Source organism: Aotus nancymaae, unplaced genomic scaffold (genome assembly GCF_030222135.1).
Source record: "Aotus nancymaae isolate 86718 unplaced genomic scaffold, 86718_ANA_hifiasm-v0.15.2.pri h1tg000059l, whole genome shotgun sequence".
NCBI lineage: Eukaryota > Metazoa > Chordata > Mammalia > Primates > Aotidae > Aotus > Aotus nancymaae.
Window position 1 is genome coordinate 28,470,263 of NW_026988473.1, and position 4,738 is coordinate 28,475,000.

Consider the following 4,738-nt stretch of genomic DNA (forward strand, 5'->3'; position numbering starts at 1 on the left):
TCCCCACAGGTAACACTCGTTTTTCTTTCATCTTTCCAAAGACTTAAACCTGAATATATAAGCCAATGCACGCTGTACGTGTTGTTCCTTGTTGTATGAGAAAAAAAAAATCAAATATCCAGGGATCTTTTCAGAAGCTTGTATTAAAAAGAAAATAAAATCAATCATATTTTGCCCCAGATGCTCATGATTCCCCCCACCTATCTTAGGCTAATGACCTTCACCCGGAAGTGCCCTGGGGCGGGAAAAGGTGAACCGGAAGGGCCAACAGAAGCCAGAGCCGCGCTTCGCTGAGGTAACTTGGAGCAGTCACAAGCGTGTAGTTGGGCTGTTTAGGAAGCAGCCCTAATATTTTCATCCAGGGTTCACTTATGGGCTTGCCCTGCACCTCCCTACCTAGCCTACCCTTCCTTGCTCTGGTTGCCAAGGGCCTGCTTTGGCTCGGACTGCTTGGCTGTGTGTAGAATCTTCCAAGCTCCCGACCCAGGAGAAGCAGCCACCCTCAGGCCTCCTTCTGGACCTCTGCTTCGGCAGGATTGAGGCTGCGGGTGAGTCATGAGGGGCTCGTCTGTTCATTGTGGAGAAGCGCCTTCTGTACATGTGCCTTGTGTGGTGGGGTTTTTGTTTTAAACCTCGTGTTTGCCTTCTGAATGCAATACAGTCGTGTTGGTTGTTCTTGTGAAAATTTTCAGGCAACTCTGACCACTTAGAGTTGGCAACGTTTGGAACTGTTATTGGTGAATCTCGACTTTTCTTTGATGGAAGTTGCTTTGCGGAATATTTTAAGTGTAGTGGGAAAGTTCTACTGCAATTGCGGAAGCGTGTAAATTCCCAAGGAAAGTTCTCTATTTTTTCTTTATTCTGTTGGTAATTTTGTTTTTCCCAAAGTGCCTTGCACGAGCAAATTTAAATGGAATTTCACTGGGAATGAAATGACTGCCCTGCTAATCCTAATAATGCCGAATTATAGATATAAATTATTTGATTGGGGCAGTGGCTCACGCCTGTAATCCCAGGACTTTGGGAGGCCGAGGCTGGCAGATAACCTGAGGTCAGGTGGTCAAGACCAGCCTGGTCAACATGGCAAAACCCCGTCTCTACTAAAAATACAAAAATTAGCCGGGTGTGATGGTGTGCGCCAGCAATCCCAGCTACTCGGGATGCTGAGGCAGGAGAATCGCTTGAACCCGGGTGGCCGAGGTTGCAGTGAGCTGAGATTGCGCTACTGCACTCCAGCCTGGGCGACAGCGAGACTCCGTCTCAAAAAATAAAATAAAAATAAATTATTCATGTCATTGCTGTAATCTTCCACTTCACTTTGCTTTTGAAAATAGACAACTTTTAAAGCATTTATGGGAAACTTTACGATCACCGCACTCCTTTTAGAAAGAAAATGTGAAGATTCCACAGAGTCTTCTGCTTACATTGAGATCCTCGAATTAATGATTATTGGTTATTTTGCTTTAGTTGTGATAAATTCCTTTGGCTCTCTTTGTTTTATACCTTGGAGCAAAAACCTATACTGAAATACCCCAACCTGAGAATCAGCAAATAACGCTGTGGGTGGTTTCCTCTGTTAGACCTTCACTGGTGTCTTCTCTCAGCCATTTCTTCGGCCAATTTGAGTCTTTACAACTCTCTCTGGTTTCAGGGTTGCCTTGGGGTAGTTGTTAAGTTTTGGAAGATTAGATTCCCCACTTTGATGATTTATAAGGCGTGTTAATGCAGCTTGAGAAAACGTTTTTAATTCTATATGGCTGCTTCATACCATAGTGTCAGGAAGGAAGCGAATGATGGATTTTTAGAATTTCGAGTGTCCACTAGGCGGCAGCATGTTTTTAGTTTCTTTCGCTCTGACCGTGTATCCGGTAATAACTGTACTGGTGCGGTGACAGTGTTATTCTAATAGTAACAGATATCATATGTGGAATGTTCATTACACGCCAGGGGCTGAACATTATCTCATTTAATAATAAAAAACAAACCCCAGACCCTGTGTAGGTATTCCTAGTATTCTCTTTATACTTAGCACTAGTCCTGTGAGATGCTTCAATAAAAAAAGGTTTCTATGGCCAGAAATACTCTTGAATTCATTAAGGGCTGTAAAATGTCCTGCAGTAAAGGTACTTGTTTAACCCAACTTTTTTTGAACTCACAGTATTCTTAAACTTTTCTGATTACAGTGGACATTAAGAAGTACATTTTACATGCAGTACCATGCCTGAAGTATTATAAAATATACATGAGGTAATACTTACCTTAACCATAAGCAGTGTACACTTAGGTTTTCTGTTTTATTTTTACTAGTCTAGACCTTCTTTTAAAAAAAAGTTCTGGTCAAGACCCGTTACATTGATTTTTTTGACTCATGAATGAACCACAATCTACAGTTTTACCGCACTAGACCGTGAGGTCCTATTTTTTTGTGCTGTGCTTATTAATGGAACACACTTTGGGAAATTGTGTTAGGGCTATAGTTGATGCAATGGTAAATATCTTTGTTGATGGCTTATGTTCTTTTATCAGTCCTGGTAACAGCTGAATGAGAACAGTGGTGGGGATTGTGTGTGTGTGTGTGTGTGTGTGTGTGTGTGTGTGTATGTTTATAGGTTCTGGCTCTGTTGCCCAGGGTGGAGTGCAGTGGCATGATCTTGGCTCACTGCAGCTTCCACCTCCTGGGCTCAAGTGATACTCCCACTTCAGCTTCCTGAAGAGCTGGGACTACAGGAGCACACCACGACTGGATAATTTTTGTTTTTGTTTTTTGGTAGAAATGGGATTTCGCTATGTTGCTCAGGCTGGTCTTGAGCTCCTGAGTTCAAGCAATTGCACGGCCTCAGCCTCCCAAAGTGCTGGGACTACAGGCATGAGCCACCACACCTGGCTGAGAACAGTGTTTTTTTTTTTTAAATTGGGAAGTTATTCTTTACAATCAGTTTAGGCCAGTAGTGAAGGAAGAACTAGTGAATTTAGAACAATTTTGTAGATTAGAATTTTCCAAAGTATGTTCTTGGCGTACATGTTCCCCAGAATATTAGCTTGCCTTACGAATTATTAAAAAAAGTGTTTCATGGTCAAAGTAAACTTGGGAAATAAAGATTAAAGTTAAACAGGTTCTAACAAAGCTAATGGGACTGCTTATCACTGAAATGGGGAGTTAGTGTATGGCATTTCCCAGATTTATTTGACTGTGGTACCTGTTTTTAGAAATGTATCTAGTGGGCCTTGTGCCCCTTAGAACACACTTTGGGAATGTAGATAATTAAGGTAGAAATGTTTTTGTTGTAATGTACATTTATTTAGGTGAAAATTTTTATTGTAAATTGTTTATGTTATTTTCCTAATTCATTTGCTAATGTTGACATGGCAGAGAAACACATCAGGAAATCATTCAGCTTTCTTAATTTCCTGATGACCCATGGAAATTTTCTGTTAGTAATAAGAAAAACCTTTATGAGGTTTTCTAGCACCGATTAATTTCACATAAAAGTAAAACTTATTTTCAGTTAAGTTCAATGAGCAGTACATTTTTAGCTGTGTTGGAATCAACTTTTTTAAAGCTATTTTGGCAATTCTTGTTTCATATTTGAAAAAATTTGGCGTTTAGTTTAGTTAAAAGTTGTAAGTGTTTTGTAAAATTCTTAAAGGATTTTCCTACATCTTATTTGTAAGGTGGCCCAAATTAGTGTTTATATACTTGATCCAAAGTATGTTGCCTTAGATTGGCTGAATTTATAGTACATTTAGTAGCTTATTTCATGTTATGGTTTCATAATGATCTTTATGGAGAGAATATCCAATTCAATCTCTTCACACATATCATACAACTCATGTTTTGTTTAAGTATTTCTAAATTTCTAAAATTTATATATATAATCTTCCTTCTTTCTTAAAACAAGGAGAAATTTGGTAAAGATTTTAATGTGAATAGAGAATGTTTTACTCATAATAGTGTAAATATTTTAAGAAGCTAAAAGTGGTTTTTATAATTTTATATAATTTATGGCAATTTAATAAAATGTTTATCAAGTATTCACTATGCTCTCAAGGTTTTTTTTCCCCACTTGGAGGTTAATAAGTCTTCTTCAAACATGAAATAGTTAATGAAAAAATAACATTATTTATGGGCAGCATTATAAATGGATAAAATAAAGTGCAAAATCATGTCGAATAGACAATAACAGAATGGGGCAATATACAAAATAAAGTGCTAATCATATGATCTGACAATAAGTATAGTTCAGAAAAGGAGAAATCGGTATGAGTGGGATTTGTAAGAAAAGCTTCACAGAGGGGATGGAATTTGATCTGATTTTAAAATATGTTTAAACAGATAATATAGGGCAAGGCATTTGGTATAATAGAGCAGAACGTGCGATGGTATTAGTTCAGCCTCCTTAACATGACATAAAAGACCCCCAAAGACTGGCCTGTTTCTCAAGCCTCATCTCATCTTCTCTCAGTCTTACTTGTTAGACTTTAGTCTCCCTACACTACTTTTAGTTCCTCATTTAAAATAATGTTTCTTCCATCTGTGACTTTACTTATGCTGTTTTTCCCTTTAAAATACTCTTATCTAATTTTTCATTTTACTAATGTCTTATCTTTTAAGTCTCAGACCAGAAGTCACCTTCCTCAGGCAGACTGACCTTCCCAGGCCACCCTGGATTTTCTCATGCTTGATTTCCATCTTCACACATGATCACATTATATTATAATTATTTTTGTATATCTGTAT

At 38.2% G+C, this 4,738-nt stretch overlaps 1 protein-coding gene across 1 annotated transcript in view; it reads left to right on the forward strand.

The window, feature by feature from the left end:
• The first annotated feature begins 245 nt into the window (after positions 1–245).
• Positions 246–4,738, forward strand: part of CCDC73 (coiled-coil domain containing 73) — a 162,219-nt gene continuing 157,726 nt past the window's right edge. The window contains exon 1 of the mRNA XM_064365053.1: positions 246–295. The gene's annotated coding sequence lies outside the window, so the exon portion shown is untranslated. The remainder of the gene's footprint in view (positions 296–4,738) is intronic.